The 18,116-nt window shown below is 37.4% G+C and overlaps 1 protein-coding gene across 3 annotated transcripts in view; it reads right to left on the bottom strand.

Annotated features, from left to right (window-relative positions):
* sez6b (seizure related 6 homolog b) overlaps positions 1-18,116 on the bottom strand; it is an 830,703-nt gene that overhangs the window by 790,597 nt on the left and 21,990 nt on the right. The window lies entirely within an intron of this gene.

Genomic DNA, 18,116 nt, shown 5'->3' with positions numbered 1-18,116 from the left:
TAACATCGTCAGTGAGCCTCCGGCTGAAGAATTGGTGGTACAGTCTGCTTTTTATTTGTGTTTAGGTTTCCTTGGGTTGGTGATGTCATTTCCTGTTCTTTTTCTCAGGGAGTGGTAAATACGATCCAAATTAATGTGATTGTTGATAGAGTTCCGGTTGGAATGCCATGCTTCCAGAAAATCTCATGCACGTCTCTGTTTGGCTTGTCCTAGGATGGATGTGTTGTCCTAGTTAAAGCGGCATCCTTCCTCATCTGTATGTAAAGATACTAGCAAGAGTGGGTCATGTCTTTTTGTGGCTAGTTGATGTTAGTGTGTCCTGGTGGCTACTTTTCTGCCTGCTTGTCCAATGTAGTGTTTGTTACAGTTCTTGCGATGTATTCTGTATAGGGTCCTTCAAATGCATTAGCTGCTGTTTTAGTGTGTTGGTGTATATACAGCTACAGTGCTGTTGAGAAATGAGCTCGTGATTTTTGATCCTAGTAACAGTGAAGGAATGGTGGTATAGCCCCAAGCCAGGTGGGTGTATGACTTGCAGTAGTATTTAGAAGTGATGTTCCAATAAGTGGCTTCCTTATTGTCTTATTCATCCAGGTGGTAGATACAGTGTGTAGACACAAATATAGCTTGGAAGGCAACTGGTGAGGGTGGCACAAAGAGTCTACAAAAGGATATGGACAGGTTGAATGAGTAGAGGGGAAAAAAACTTGATAGATGGAATATAGTGTGGGAAAAGATAAGGTTAGACACTTTGGCAGGAAGAATAGTGGAACTGAATATTATTTAAATGGAGAAAGACTGCAGAATTTGGGCGTCTTCATTCATGAAGCACACAAAGCTAGCACAGAAATGAAGAGCCTAATACGGAAGACAAATGGAATGTTTGGCTTTATTCCAAAGGGAATGGAATATGATATTAGGGAGGTTTGCTTAAACTATTTAAGGCACTAGTCAGGTCACAACTCAAATACTGTGAACAGTTTTGGGCCCCTTAACTAATGAAAGATATCCTGGCTTTACAGGCAGCACAGAGAAACTTCACTAGACTGATACTAGTTATATAAGGGACTGCTTATGAGGAAAGGTTGAGTAGGTTAGGCCTGCACTCAATGGAATTTGGAAGAGAGAGAGGCGACCTTACTGAATCATATAATGTTCTCAGGGGACTTGACAGAGTAGATACAGAAAGATCACTTTCCCTTGTAGGACAGTCTAGAACCAACCAGCATAATCCAGTTAAGGGGTCTCACACTTTAAACAGATGAGGAGGAATTTCATCTCTCAGAGAGAGTAGTGAATCTATGGAAATCTTTATTGCAGTGGGCTGTTTAGGCTGTGCCATTAAGTATATTCAAAGCTGCGATAGACAGATTTTTAATCATAAGGGAGTAAGTTTTATGAGGGAAAGTCAGAAAACTGGAGTTGGGGTTATCAGATCAGCTCATTGAATGGAGGAGGAATCTCAATGGGCTGAATGGCTTACTTGACCTCCTATGTCTGATGGTCTTGACAGGAATATTTTGCAGACTGCACCTAGTCTTATTTTCCATTCACTTCTATCCTTACTATTTACTCTGTCTCCCTGTCTCATAGCACATTGAATGCAAAACACTCAACGTGTTTCTAAAAAGCTGTCTGATTTACAAAACCCAACATCTGTATAAAGCATGTCACTGATACAACACAGATTAGGTGCATTTGACAGAGTAAAATTTCCTTTACTCTGTCCAACAACTGAAGACCTGAACTGAATAGAATTCTCTCCTACTGCACTAGCATGGTCATTTTTCCAAATCCACATGTCAACGCCTGATATCTCTGAGTAAGATCTATAGCTTTGCATTGCAGGGTCATGCCCATTAGTATTCATATGGGATTTACCCAAATAATTTTGCATGAGATGCTTTATATTAAAACAGTTGAAAAATAAATATTCAAAATGTTATGGTGAAAAGTGGGGGTATCAGAGTAAACAGGTAGCACACTCAGAACTGATATAGGCACCAAGTCAAGGAGCCATACAGTGTCCGAGAAAATTCTACACAATTACTGTGGACACCATTATGATTTCTTGTATGCTGGTGGTGTGCTTAACTGGAACTAGTGTCTGGGTGGCATCACTCACGTGGGCAATGCAATTTAGAAAATAGGGTCAATGGAAATAAGCAGCTCAAGCTGTTTTGAAAAGACTGTTCAGTTGAGAAACTTTAACCCACCATTTACTTTCCACATATCAAAAGACAATACACACCCAATACTTAGTATTCTCATTTCATCCTTGGTAATAACGTTTTTGCATTCTATAATATGAATAGTTACTGTGTAATGTGTCTTCAAAGTATTGTACACTGATTCTGAAGGCCAGAAAGAAGTATTCAATTAATATTTTTAAAAATGACTTTATCGATGATCATTGTTTTATCAATGAAAAGCATGGCTATTTAGACATATTTCCCAGTCTCTTTCGCAATAATAAGTCTGACTGAAAAATCCTTCTGCACATCAAAATTTAATATAAAAGACTAATGGGATTTTGTTTTGTCATTTTCAATAAAGCTTGCTTCCTGTCAGGGGGAATTTCTTCTCACTTTAGAAATATATTTGAGAAATGCTCAGAATAGAATTGTTAATTTGATGTATTGACATAGTTACGAGGGCTGAAGCCAGTCATCTGCTCAACCGATCCCTCCTCACCCCTTGTAAACTTTTGTTCACAATAAATCTCTCCCCATCATGCCATTGGCATGGGCCCCATTTTTGTTCCCTCAAGTCTGAAAGCAAAGTTTCAACATTCATCGTCTGTTCAAGTCGAACAGCATCAAGTGCTATCAGTTCTCTCAATCCTCTTAAAAGTCCACACAATTCCTGGTGGTGTGCTTAAGTGGAGTTATTGCCTGGTAGAACTCAGTGGTAGAACAGGACTGAACATCTAACTCATTTCTTTCAAACTCACTTTATTTCCTAAATTGTGTATGTATGTTTCATGATTTCTTTCTGAAACAGTGTCCTCCACTTTGCATCTCACTGCAAGTGGCTTTCTCTAGGTAGCTTCAAAGTGAAATTGATTTTCCACTGGATAATTTAATTTTCCTTTCACCTTCTTTTTCATGACAACAACTTGCAAACACATCACATTCTGTAAGCATCAAGTGCTTGCAAGCAAAAAATGCTGAAGGAGAAAAATGGATGTACAGCTTTTTTTAAAAAAAAAACACCAATGCAGGAAAACATGGCAACATCTATAAAGAGGCTCATCATGAAATACCATCTCTGTAAACTGCATAGAAAAATGAAGGCAAGCTTTCTGTCAAAATTGTTGCCATTAATGAAAATTGTTCTCACTAGGAGGCCACAGTTCCAGGTTTTCATATCAAGATGTAAGCAAAGCAATGAATGCTTTTTAAAAGATGGAAGAAAACATAGAAATAAGTTCTAAAAACTAAATCATAAGTAGCTCAACTAAATGCTTGTTTCAAAGAATGCCATTTGTTTTATATCAGAAATTCCTCACTGAAGCAACTCTCAACTTCAATCCCTTCACTGAAGTATGTGCAAAAGCAAAAGTACTTGCTCCATGAATGATGATTCCTCCTCTGCTCACTTTAGTAGGATTGACTGAAAAAGGTAACTGCAAAAATTAAGGGAGCAATACATTCATTTTTCTCTGCATTTCTTCAGCTGGTCTCACATAGCAGTTAGAAGTATTTTAATTGCTTCCTTCTGAGTGGGCTTGGTTTTAACTTCAACACTCAAAAACTGTTGGTGCATTTTACAGGGGAGCAGATAAGGGCTTACTACCAGGAAATGAATCAGCTCTCAAATTTTATAACAGGGCTGCATTTTTAATTCCCAAATGCCATTCAGATGGGCTGAATTAATGCCCAGGTCTATTGGGATACATAGCACATGGTCTAACTTGCCACTTCATAGCAACATAAAAGGGCTGGTAGCCTCCCGACAGAATTCATTCCTGGTATACAAGTACAAAATTTCCCTTGTACTATTAACCAGACTGTTACAACAGGCTTGCTGGATGTTTTTGTAACTGCCATAAGGGACCAATGTGTTTTCTTTGTTTAAACCTACTCTTCTCTGTATAGTGTTACTTCATCAGGTATCTGCCACAATTTGCATTTCTTAATGGGCCTTAGTTTCCAGCAACACACTGTTTTTGAGAACTAGTTGTGACCATATTAAGGCTTGAGACATTGACAAAACACTGTTGAGGTTTTTATATACAAAAGTTGTGATTAAACAAGTTGTAATGTTTTCATATGAAATGTAAAATATTCTCTTAAAAATACTACCGGGATTTTAAATCAGAGTTAAATGCATGCAATGTTATTCCTCAAATTTATAGGAACAAATTTACTAATAGATGAAAAACAGAAATGTGTTAAGCCAACAGCAAGGAAAATTGATTATGTTCATTAATTTTTTAATATTCAAGAAAATAATGATAGTTGAAACTTATAATGCATTCATGATTGCAAATACTCTGGACAACAAACAAGTCAAACATTTAAATTCTTAGGTCATTTCAATAAGAGGAGAAACTAGGGGATTCCAATTAGTGACAGATATAAATGCCAGACTTTTACAAGTGCAGATATGGTACTACATGCAGTGTCCGAACACAAAAGTAGATACTGAAAGACAAGCATATATGTACTGTGAGAAGAGTATCAACCTCATTTTCAACTCTTAAAAAAATTACATTGTTGTTCTGATACTTGAAGTACCACGATATGCCTTAACAACAGCCAAAACCTGTAACTTTCGGAAGCGTACCATTAAATATCAACTCATAATCACGTGTCCTGTCAAAACATTTCACATTTACCACAGAATACAATCCTGTAAAATCCTTCTCAACATTTTAGTATAATCCCACAGAGATTATGACACGTACCTCTCCAGACATCACACTACTCTGCCTTCACAGTCACTGCACCCATTACATATTGGCAATTATCTGAATCCTGCGCATATGTAAATTCATACTAACAGCTATTTGCTCAACAATTCAAAGAAGGGGCGAGCTAAATCATGGAGATCATGTTCAACCGGCAATCTGTTTTAAATGTTGATCTTAGTTGATTGCTAAATACTTCAATTTCTTGTGTTAGGCAGGAAAAAGATGTGTCCATGATTCTCACGCTTCTTCCTTCACACAAATTTATGTGCATAAATATCAAGTGAGGACAAACAGATAACAGCATATTTAATGGTCAAATTGCCTGCTGATACTTGACTTACATGAAGAATGGCCATGCAGTTGCATTTATTGAGGAGGCTCATGCAGAATGCTCTGAGAGCTTCATCCAATGCCTGCATTAACTGAGGTGAGGGAAAACAGAGTAGTTACTACTCCAACTCACTTTTTCAATTCTCCCTGATCAAAGGAAAATCACCCCGACAGCATTCATATGACATTTACAAATAGCTTTGCAATCCATGTTTGTTGAAGCCCTCGATTCAGTTACTGCCTAATAATTTTCTGCTTACTTGAATTCTCTTTATCACAAAAGACTGCCTAATATATTAGAATAATTGATAACTTTTAATCAAATTATACATTCTAAAACTTCTAATACACAATTTTCATTCACATCTTTACATAAATCTAAAGATGTAAAAAAAAAATGCTTTGCAGCAGAATTTTATTGCAGTCTTTTATCTGCCCTATGAGATATCTATTAATGCGTCTGTACCAGCATCTGCTATGGGGAAAGGCTTGCAAGATTAACGTACTATTTAGAATTCAATACATATAAAAATCATTCAAGATGAACAACAATCAGCCAGAGCATCTCCAGCTTGTGACATATAAACATAAAAGCTGGACCTTGAAATACAAAGCTATAATGGTATCCCAAGATTAAAAGAAAATGTTTTTTTAAATGCTCCAGTTGAGTCCTGCATCATTAAGACAACGATAAAACATTCATTAGCCTTCAGGATTAAAAGGCAATGTTTCTAATACATTCACAACTGTGCTGGGAGAGGGAGTCCAAACCTTTCAGAAGAGTTACACATCAGCAAACAACTATTTTCTTGTGGCATATTATTATAGATTTGTTGCCATAGAGATAAATTAACACATGCCTTATCATGAGCCATTGTATAGCAACAGTGCACAAACCACTAAAGAATCCAAAGCAAAGATCTAATAACATGCAAACTTGAGAAACAGATGGAGACATTTAGCAAGGAAAGAAAAAAATCAAACAGAAGAAAACAAAATCAAATAGGTTAGTTTTTCATTGATCTACCTCTATGCTTACTGTGCTTCATGTGTGTTTTCTCCACCTCTTACAATGTTCGGATCATTTTACTTTTAAGCAGAATACAAACATGCACATAGAAGTTTAATTTCAGTACTCAATAGGCCAGTAGATCATTTAATCCCTGACAGGGTTCTGCATGTAAGAATGCATCATGAGGAGGCACTGTTCTTTACCTTTTGTGCCAACCTGCTTTTAAACAGTGTGTGGTAAATGACTATCAGATGTTGCAAAAATTGGCACAAAGGACTATTGCCTCTGGTTGGAGTATCTCATTATTACATTATTCACATATATCCCAATCTCATGTGTACAACAAATTAACAATATTCTTCAAATTGCCATAAGTAATATCATTGGTGAAAACAAGTTCTACAGAAATAATTCAGATTCATCTCACGATTACATTGCTCCATTATGAAGTCCAGTTTTACATAATGAGAACAAATCAGTAGCACAGAGTCACCACATAGATTCAAAGCTTCAACTTTGCTAGTGTGAACCTCATACTATCAATTTAGACATTTACAGGAGGATGGCTTGCAAGCTGATTACCTGATCAATTGTCCTCAAAGTCACACAATTCCAGGATTTTGACCCAAGTACAGAGATACAACAGTAATATATTTCCAATACAGAAAGGTGTGATAATTGGAGAGCAACATGCAGTGGCATGTGCCTCTTGCCCTCATTCTTCGAGCTGGTAAATGTCAGAAGTTTGGAGGATGCTAGCTAGCTGCTACTTTGTATTTAATGAATTCTATATAGTGCAGCCACAGTGCAATGAAGTCAGAGGGAGTTACTGTTTAAGGTGTAGATGGATTGTCAATCAAGCAGGCTACTTACCTGGCTAAGTTGTAACCTACTAGTGGTTGGAGATGCACTCACCCGGGGAAGTAAACAGTATCACATCACACTCCCAAGTCATGTCTTGTCAATGGTGAACAGGTTTTGGGGAGGCAGAAGGTGAGTTATTGTAGAATTCCCAGCCCCTACCTGCTCGGTTATGCTATATTATTTATACAGCCAGAACACTTAAGTTTCAATAGTATTGGTGGTCAGTAGTTCAGCTTATAGCTTCATAATTGAATGTCAAAGGCAAGTTGTTAGATTTCCTGTTAAATGGGACTTGTGTGGACCAAATGGTTTTGCCATTTACAGCCCATGCCTGAACACTTATCTTGAATTGCTTCATAATTTGAGGAGTGAGAATGGAACAGAATACTCTGCAATCGGTAAATAATCCTACTTCTGAAATGGATGAAGTAGCCTGTGCTGTATATGATCTGGAATGGTTTGTCTAGGGTCACAGCTGGTTCTGGAGCATATGTTTATTTTCAGTGCTACAGACATTGTCAGGGTCAACAGAATTTGCTGTACCTCAGCCATTTGCTTCCTATGACATGGACTAATTTGAGCAGCACGGTAACTCAACAGTTAGCACTGCTGCCTCACAGTGCCAGGGACCTGGGTTTGATTCTAGCCTTGGATGACTGTCTGTGTGGAATTTGCACCTTTTCCCAGTGTCTGCATGGGTTTCCTCCGGGTAGTCTGATTTCCTCCCACAGACCAAAAATGTGCAGGTTAGGAGGACTGGCCATACTAAATTGTTCTGTATAGTGTTCCGGTAGGTGCAGGCTATGTAGATTGGCCATTGTTAATGTGAGGTTACAGGAATATGGTGGGGGGACTGGGTGATGTCACAAAGCTGGTCCTTTTTTTCTAAAAGCTGTTTTTTTTCATAAGAATACGGTGTCCTTGTTTTTTTCCAGAGGGGTCATAAACCAGCTCCCAGTTCCGATTAGACTGGTTTGGTACAGAGATTAAAAGGTATTGAGAGGCCTTTTTGTTTATATGTAAACAGATGAGACTTCAGGCCAAAGCAGTCATGTTTTAGAAGTGACCTGTACAATAAAAGGGGAGTGGTCAGCTCTCTAGCTGAGCAGTTCAGTTCAGTCCAGAACTAGTTAGGAGTTCAGCTGTGTGGAAACAGGCTCTCTCTCTCTTTCTGCCATTCTAACTTCAACCTGGAAGCATATGTTCCCTTTTTTTAAAATTGTTTTTAAAGGGAGTTTGTTGCGCGTATTCTAAACAGCATAATTAAATCTAGTTTGGATAGATTGAGTTCTGTAGGTGTTCTTTATTTTGTTCTTTGGGTTTCACTGTGTAATTTTGTGAATAAATTTCTATCTGTTTTAAAACCTGGTTGTCAACCTTGCTAACTTACTCCAGGTAATTTTCACTGTGCACTTACCGAGACAAATTGCAAAGTTATGGTCTGGGTTGCCTGCTCAAGAATGTTTTGAGTGGTTTGGCCTAGTCCGTAACAGTGAGCTGGCTCATCGGAGGGCTGGTGCAGACTCGATGGGCTGAGTGGCCTCTATCTGTTTGAGTGGGATTCTATGATTTTAATTTCAATTGTAAGAATCCTACCAGCTATGATATTGGGGGCCACAGAAAAAGCCCAAGACATATCACATACATGGTACTTTGCAAATATACATTAAGGGTGTCCTCAGCATGATAACATTACTCCATGTGGACAAGTATTTTGCAGTGGTCACTCTTGCCAAAATTATCAATGAAAGATGCATCTCTAACAGGTAGATTGTTAAGGATGATATGAAAGAGTTGTGTTTGCACTCGCTGTTTCTCTCACCCACTGCTACACACCCTGTCAGTACATACATCCTTCAGGACTCAAAGTTCAAAGTTCAGTCAGTAGTGCTACTAGCGAGTCAATCTTTGATGAATATTGAAATTCACCATCCAGAATACATTCCATGTGCTGGCTGCTTTCAGTATCTCTTGCAAATACCGTGTTACATGGCGAAGTACAGATTCTTCAGTTGTGGGATGGCAGGAGGTAATAATCAGTAGCTTTCCCAATGCATGTTTAACCTAAGCTTATAAGACTTCAAGTCTAGTTGCGACTCCAGGCAAGTCCCTTCTAATTGGTATACCAGTATTCCACCTGTCACCTCTGTTGGGTCTGCCCTGGCAACAGGACAAGACATAGCCAGGGGTGGTGATGCTGATGTACGGGAGACTGACTGTAAGACATGATTGTGAGTGTATGACTGTCAATCACTTGCGTGACTAGACCATAAAACACTTTTGCCAAAATTGACACAAGTCCCCAGATATTAGTGAGGAAGGCTTTACAGGACTTAAATGGGCTAGTGATGCCTTTGTCTTAGCCAAGATCTAGATCAATGCTATGTTTAAATTTATTTAATATTTTCCTAAGATTTGATATAATTGGATAGCTTGTTAGGTAATTTAAGATGACAGTTAAGAGTATAAGATGACAGTATAGTTAAGATGACAGTTAAGACTACTTTTCTGTGGGGCTGGGGACACACATGGACCAGTTTTAGTGTTGACTGGTGTTCTTTAGAACAGGAAATCTGCAATGAACAGAATGGGGTTTAATTTCTGGCTCATCAATACAGAGATTCAGATGTATTTGATTGAACTTAATTTCCCCTACTGCTAGAGTACGACATGGATTTATGCCTTAAGATCATCACTTGAAGACGTCCAGATTGCTGATCCAATCACATTCGTTACAATGATGGATTAAAAAAAACAAAATATTACAGAGTTTTGGCCTTAATTTCAAAATATACTGTTTTCAAAAGTGTACTGACTCCAAGGATAAAATAACCTAATGCATCTATTCAGAAGAATTCTGCATGGTGGGATGTAGGTGTCAAAGAATCTTCAAGCTGACTGGACTGCGGTGTCATGACTATAAAGAAAATTAGAGGCTGATGATCCCCTACATGTCATTATGTCTCAATCTGCAAACACATGTTGTACTCTTTCCTTTAAGAATACAAGGAAAGAGACTGAAATGCCAGATTCAACTCTACTGGAGTGGACTAATGGGATTGAACGCTGTCATGTATATAGCCTGGGCTTGAGTATTAGCATGCTTTGACAGTCATACTGAAAAGTACTATCACCTATTTAGCATCATTACAAGTAAAGGCACTTTCTTGCACCGAGTAGTACAAATCAATTAAAAAATCACATTGGACCCCAAAACGATGATCTCTCACTCAAAATGCTGAATTTTACTCAATCAAAAGGAATCAATTACAGAATCTTAACTGATCTGCAAAACAAAGGATCGTGAAGCAGACAGTTCAACCACCAATAATCAATGCTGCATGTATTCTCTTTTGCCAATGGCCACAACGTTCATTACTTCACTCTCAAATGAACAATTCAGAAACTGATCTGTATGACCACTCTTTTTAAAACTTCCATATTTTTGGATTCACCCTAATTTCTAGCATGTGTGGTTTTAGTGTTTCTTCTTGCATGTAGTAATTAATAAACTCACTCCTTTGGTTAATTTATCTCCTTTTAAAATGCAAGTTCACTTGGTGTTGGAGAAAGGCATCTACAAAAGGTAAGGATCTGTTTTTAAATTAATCTTTAGCAACCATTGAAGGGGACGGGTGAATAAAGAATCAGATTGTCTCTGCTCATCCAGAATTCACCTGGGGTCCAGGGGTAACACATTTTCACTATGTCAGCATTTCTATTTTGATGGAGAACATTCGCTGTTTATACTCCAATAAACAATGACATTTTACCTCCAAAATATAGAGAATGTTAATGATACCAAGGTCAGCTATTGCTATAACTTCTTTACAAGGTTTTATTGAATAATCACCTAATTATATCATGGAAAAGAAACCATATCACACTGAAATAAGCCAAAAAAGAAAAAAAATTCTGAAAATTAAACCAGAAACAAAACATTGTGTATGCTGAAAAATTACAATTAACAGCTGCTAGTTTGAATCCCACCTATGGATAAGAGGGCGATCAGGTTAATGTCTCAGAGGTTTTGCAATTCCATTTAATTTGGTTACTAATTGACTGACATGAAGATACACAGAATGTAATGGATCCATTCTCCCTCAAACTCTGATATGTGATTTTCTAACAAAATCAATAAGAAATTCTTGCAATACTTGAATAAAAGAGTGGAACATTTTTCACTTCTGATGGAGCAGGACTTATATTTACTCTCCATTATGGCAAGAATTTGTTATCGACTTACTGGATATGAAGTAGGTGTTCATTTTTAGCAATGAACTGTCACTTATTTATGACTTAACATCCAGTGACTAAAAGGCTAAGTTTAGAGACTGCCATCAAGGAATTATTAGAATCTGAAGTAGCATTTCCAGTTTGAAAAACAAAGTGTAACATATTTAAGAAAATCAAAAGATTATACTGCCTTAAAAATCATACACAAATAATTTATATTATTTAAAGTTGATATTCAGTTACATTTACCATAATCTTGGAACAGCTTCAGAAGGGATACACAATAAAAACAAGACTGGCAATTGATAGATAATTTCCTTAAAACTGTTTTTGTTGTTGGTAAGGCCACAGGGACTATATCAACAGGAAAAATAAACTAATATCTACAGCAGCAAAGAGTAATTAAAACTCTTTTTGATTATAATTTTAGCATATATACAGCAAAGTTAAATAGTTGCAATATTATCATAACTTTTAAAAAAGTAATGCAAGTTAATAAAGAAAAATGTGAACAATAGAAAAAAATTGAGAAAGACACTGATAATTTAAAAAATAACTAACATGGCAGAAACACATGGTGCCATGTCCAACTCAGCATGTCCACAATGTTGCGTACCAATTTTTATAGATGCACCATAGAAAGCATTCTATCCTGTTGCATCACAGCTTGATATGCCAACTTCCCATGACTGCAAGAAACTACAGTGTGTCATGAACACAACCAGTCCATTCAGCAAACCAACCTTCCATCCATTGACTTAGCTCCCTCCTGAAAAACAACCAACATAATCAAAGGCCTCTCCTCACCCCGGTTATACTCTCTTCCACCCTCTTCCATTGGGCAGCAGATACAAACATTTGAAAACACATACCTATTAGATTCAATACCAGCTACTTCCACACTGTTATCAGATTTTTGAACAGACCTCCACATTAAAGTTGATCTTCCTCTGTGCGTTCTCTGCAGCTATAGCACTATATTCTGCATTCAGTCCTAATATCTTACATAAGTACATTAGGTATGATTTGCCTCGACAGCACACAAAGTGTTTCAATGTATCTTGGTACTTATGACAATAATAAATCAAAGGAAGCATAAGAGAGTGACAAAATCATCTGGAAATATGATAAGTTTGAACATAAATAGCCAAGATAAGATTTTTCATAACTCCAGACAATATGATTAAAAAGAAAGTGCTTTAATGCAACGTAATGTCATCCAATGATACATAAAATAAGTTGGGAGAAATATTTTCTATCTAAATAACAATGCATCAAACAATTGCTAATTGGTCCAGCACCTGTAAACAACTGAGGAATTGTTTAACATTTATAAATGTTGGTGGAACCAATGAATGTTCTGTACTTAGATTTTTAGAAGGCATTTGATAAGACGCCACACCAAAAGGTGTAGATGGTAGTATATTGACATGGATATTGTTTGCTAACAGGAAATAGAAGGTAAACATAGTTGGGCCTCTTACAGATGGACAAAATGTAATTAATAGTGCACCACAGGGATCAGTGCTAGAAGCTCAACTGTTCATAATTTAAATAACCTAAATGAAAACAAAGTTATCAAAATTTCTGGAGACACAAAAGAAAGGTAGCAAAATAAGTTGTGAAGACAAGATAAGGAGACTCCAAAAAGGTAGAGGCAGATTAAGAAGGTAGGCAGGTACCTGGCAAAATTTGGAAAAATGTGAAACTGTCCATTTTAGCAGGAGGAATCTAAAAAACAGCTATCTAAATGGTGAGAGATTGCAGAACTCTGAGATATAGAGAGTTCTGGGTGGCAATCATGAATGCAAGTACAGCCAGCTAGTGGGAAAGCTAATAGAATATTATCATTTATCACAAAGGAAAGTGAGTACACGAGTGGGAAGGTTATGCTTCAGTTATAGAGGACACTGGTGAGACTGCATCTGGAGTGCTATTAAATATTGGTCACCTTATTTAAGGAAGGATTTAAACATATTGTAAGCAGTTCAGAGAAGGTTTACTAAAGAAAAACCTGGTTGGGAGGGTTGTCTCATGAAGAAACATTGAACTTTAGAATCTGATAGACTTGTGAAGGACAAGAGGTGACTTGATAGAAACATGCAAGATCCTGAGCGTCTTGACAGTATTGATGTGGAAAGAATGGTTCATCTTAAAGCAAAGTCCAGAACTAAGGGATCATGGTTTAAAAATCAGAACATTACCAGTTTAAAAACAGGGTTGTGGCATTTGATTTTCTCACAGGGGTTCACGAGTCTTCGAAATGGATTTTGGAGGCAAAGACTTTAAATATTTTTTAGCAGACATTGATAGATTCCTATTAAAGTTAGGTGTTGAAAAGTTATTAGGATGGGGAGAAATTTAGATTTGAACTTAAAATCAGATTATCCTGAACTTACTGGGCTCAAGGAGTTTAATAGACTATTCCTGCTCTTAATCTATATAGCCTGAGTATATGTATTTGTCTAGTACAAACATATCAGAATTCACAGTTAATAAAACACACTGTCCCATGTAAAGATACGAATGTTACCTACAGTTACCAACATCTGCCTTTCTCACTCTGAATGTGACATTACCTATAAAGCAAGGGAAATATTGATGGTTACAACACAGGAAAGTGTCATTTTGCCCATGTGTTTGCGCTGGTTGTTTGAGAAATCCAACACAAACATCCCTCTACCCATATCCTTTATCTGTTTATTATTCAGGTAAGTATTGAAATCATCCATAAATGATATAATCATTCCTCCCTCAACCACCATATGGCATGCTTTCAAATGCCTTGACAGCCAAAAAACTTCCCACTTTCTGCAACATTTTTAAAATGGATAAACAGTAACTAACTGTTTCTCTCCACAAATGTTGCCTGACCCACTATGAATGTTCAATATTTAGTTTTTATTTCAGATTTCCAGCATTTTCAGTGGTTTGATGTTGTAGCAGTTCCCTGTGGATTTGTATGGGAAAATCAGCATTCTAATAAATCTCATATTCACAAAACAGTGCAACTGTTTCTTTTCTTTGAAACATAGTCCCCAGAATGAAATATCAATTTTACAGAGATTTGAAAAGTAATTTAAAGGAGCCTTCTGACACAAACCAATATCTGCAGGTTTTTGAGGTCTGACTGCAGACATTTTTGGTGGGTTAGCTTTATCTACAGTTCTCGAGGTTTAACTTTGAATATTGGTGACAGGCTCGGATTTAATTGTCCAAATATAAATTCAATTTATTTCATATTCACATACCCAAAGTTAGTTTGTCTTCAAAACATTGCTCTGTTTTATAGGGAAAGACATGCTGAAAGAAGAGTTTGGTTTCAGATTTGAGATTGACATGTTCTGGCAGCTTTACTAGACTCACTCCGTGCAAGAACTGTAACAAACACTACATTGGACAAACAGGTAGAAAACTAGCCACCAGGATACATGAACACAACTAGCCACAAAACGACATGACCCTCCCTCACCCGTATCCTTACGGGCAAATAAGGAAGGACACCACTTCGACTGGGACATCCATCCTAGGACAAGCCAAACAGAGACACGCATGAGAATTCCTAGAAGCATGGCATTCCAATTGGAACTCTATCAACAAACACATCGAGTTAGACCCAATCTACCACCCCTGAGAAAAAGAACAGGAAATGACATCACCACAGGAGATGACATCACCAATCCAAAGAAACCCAAACATATAAACAGAAAGCAGGAATTATCAGCAGTGCTTCGCCTGGAGGCCCACTGAAGATGTTACCTAGTAGGGTGTCGAAACAACTGGAAATGAACCTTCCAGCTTAGCGAGCAAACGTATATCCAGAACCTCAACCTGAGCTACAAATCTTCTCAAAACTTGCTACTCGCTTGCCAAATTAGCTTTAGGCTACTAAATGCCTTTTCTGATTGAATAACTCACTTAAATAGAATGTCTTAAGAAAGAATGCGACTGATCATGCACAACTATATCCAGTTGAGTACACAATCAATATAAGAAAGAGATACACTTGTGTCAGCATTTCTTTCACCTGGAGATATAGATACTCCATCTGAAACCTGTTTTGCAAGCATTTGTTTAAAAGTATTCATTTAATACAGACAAATACAAAGTTGAGGTGAAATTACTTCGCCCAGAGAGCAGTGAGCATGTGAATTTCTCTGCCATAGGCTAAAATATTGAATGTTTCCAAGAAGGAGTTTAGACATAGTTCTTTGGTTTAGAGGGTTCAAAGTATATGGGGAGAAAGTGGGAACAGGGTCCCTGCTTGGGTGATCAGCCATCTTCATAGTGAATGGTGGAGCAGGCTCTTTCCCTCTCTTTCCCTTATATTCGAATTTCCTATGTAAATACAAGTAAATTATTTCTGCATTTGGAGAGATTAAAGTTGCACTTCAATTGACGTGTCCTATTTAAATTATATAGCTAAAGCAGAAACTCCACATAAATATTAAATGGTTTGCTGCATTGCAATTCTATGCTCGGGTCAGACATAAATTTATGTGGAGTCAGCTATATCAGCATTCAAATCACGGCTTCACTAACTCAAGTGTGATTAAACGGAACACCAATTTGTGTAACCTGTGTTATGCAAGGTTTTACTTTCTAGGTTCCACATTATGTTTGTTGCACAGTTTTAGCAGAAGGAAATACCAAAGAGATCGTTTGTGTTGGGTACCACACACAGCTTTTCATCGCTGCTAAAATAGTTTTGCACCAAGAGCTATGATCTGGAGCAGTGAGACCATGCAGTAACATTAGGATTTTTAGTTTGAAAGCTGAATACGTCCTCTTTACCAACAAAGTATCTAACAAAGCATTAAGAAACAAAGATTCTTTCTTGAATATTTCTCATTTGACTGTTAACACTCATTACAAAAACATTTACTTGGGGATTCAGAGTGAGGTTATTTTTAAAATATTCATGAATGAATAGTCATGGGGTACATGAATATTTTTCCTATTGCATGAGTGAGTTGCTCTTCATTATACGTTTGACTGGTGTGATGACCATTTGGTTGATTTTGACACATCAAGTCAATGGAGAAAGTTAAGCAACACTAATCATTGTCTTCGATCACCAGGTACATTTGTAGACAGTATTAGAGGCTGGTAACCTGATCTATGCCACCCTTTTATGTGAAAGCATGGCTGCACGTACATGGGGAAAGAAGATGCCTCAGACGGAAAGACCAAAATAATAATTGTTGTGCATGCCAATGTTTCCAATGCTATAATTGAAAACTCAAAGAAATATCTGGGCAGGTAAGTGGTTATTCAACATTTGCTTGAAGATTACCATGCTGGTTGTAAAGAAACGTTTGTCCCGTAATAGGCACAATATCAGTTTTGATGCAACCTTTTACAGCATGTGCGTGGAAAGGAGAGGAAGACAATTGAATAGAATTGTGAAGGAAAAACTATGATAAATGATCTTATAACCTCACCTGTTTTATAATACATGGCTCTGGACTGTTTGAAATCCTGACAAATTATCTTGCACAAATTTGACAGAGTGCAAAATCTTTAAATTACAGTCCATACGATGAAAGCAGTGTGATGTTATGAGCTAGTTAGGGACCATTAACAACTATCAAGAAATCCAAATATCTCTATGTAATAAGAGAATTATGTCATAAGATTTCACTTACTTTTAAACAAAACAAACTTTTATTGTATATAAGAGAATTAAACAAACCAAGTTCTTTTTGACTACAGCACAACATATGAATGGACTGGTCAGATGGGCAGAACTGTGGCAAACGGAGATAATCCTGAAAAATGTAAAGTGATACATTTTGGAAGAACTAAAAAGAAAAGAGAGTAGCTGATGAATGGTAGCATCTTGGGAAGTACTGAGAGTCAGAGGGGCTTGGGTGTGCTTGTTCGTAGATTGTTAAAAGAAACAGTGCAAGTAGTTATGGTGATTAACAAAAGGTATGGGATACTTGCTTTTATTAATCGAGGCATCGAATGCAAGAGCAAGGTGGTTATGATGAAGCCGTATATAATATTAATTGGGTCACAGCTGGAGTACTGAGTGCAGTTCTGCTTGGCACACTACTATAGGAAGAGTGTGATTGCATTAGAGAGGGTTCAGAGGAGAATCAACAGGATGTTGCTGTGACTAGGAAATTTCAGATAGGAGGAGAGACTGGATAAACTGGGACAACAACAGAGTGCTGGAGTAACAAAACAGGTCTGGCAGCATCTGCTGGCAGAAAATAAAATTAGGGTTGAGCCCAATGATCCTTCAGGAAAGACTGATGAAGAGTCACTGGATTAAAACATTTATGCTGTTTTTTCTGTATGGATGCTGCCAGACCTGTTTTGCTTCTCCAACACTATCTGGTTTTGTTTCAGGTTTTCAACAATCACAGTTCTTTGTGCTTATTCAAGATAGACTTCTCTAAAAGGAGGGAAGGTAGAGGGGAGATTTGATTGAGGTCTACAATATCATGAAGGCTGGGTGTAGGTTTGCTAGCTGAGCTGGAAGGTTCGTTTTCAGATGTTTCGACACCATGCTAAGTAATATCGTAAGTGAGGTTCAAGATGAAGCACTGGTGGTAGGGCCCACTTTCTATTTGGTAAAAACAATGACTGCAGATGCTGGAAACCAGATTCTGGATCAGTGGTGCTGGAAGAGCACAGCAATTCAGGCAGCATCCGAGGACAGGCAAAATCGACGTTTCGGGCAAAAGCCCTTCAATCAGGAATAAAGGCAGAGAGCCTGAAGCGTGGAGAGATAAGCTAGAGGAG

The sequence above is a fragment of the Chiloscyllium plagiosum genome, chromosome 28 (genome assembly GCF_004010195.1).
Source record: "Chiloscyllium plagiosum isolate BGI_BamShark_2017 chromosome 28, ASM401019v2, whole genome shotgun sequence".
Classification (NCBI taxonomy): Eukaryota; Metazoa; Chordata; class Chondrichthyes; order Orectolobiformes; family Hemiscylliidae; genus Chiloscyllium; species Chiloscyllium plagiosum.
The sequence above is the reverse complement of the archived record's forward strand: the minus strand, read 5'-3'. Positions and strand labels throughout refer to the sequence as shown.